The following is a 326-nucleotide window of genomic DNA, read 5'->3' on the forward strand; positions in this document are numbered from 1 at the left end:
GAGTACTTCTACTTTTACTCAAGTACAAGATCTGAGTACTTCTCCCACCTCTGGTCTTTAGGAAGTAAACCCATACTGTGTAAAGTGTAAATAAAAACAGCTTGAAAGTATATTTCAATGTATCTTCAGGGGATTTTTTAAAATCTAGTTCAAAAAGCATACTTCTATTGTTTATAATCTAACCTATTTCTTTTAAATATTTCACATATTTCACAGAAACTATGAGGAAGTGTTTCCTGTTTTTCAGGAATTGTTGCTGCATTACAGTAAATGACCACCTGGCTCCGGAGCAGCAGGGGGCGACATTTTCTATTCTACCTCTAAAA

This window comes from Gymnodraco acuticeps, unplaced genomic scaffold, assembly GCF_902827175.1.
Source record: "Gymnodraco acuticeps unplaced genomic scaffold, fGymAcu1.1, whole genome shotgun sequence".
In the NCBI taxonomy this organism is placed as follows: Eukaryota; Metazoa; Chordata; class Actinopteri; order Perciformes; family Bathydraconidae; genus Gymnodraco; species Gymnodraco acuticeps.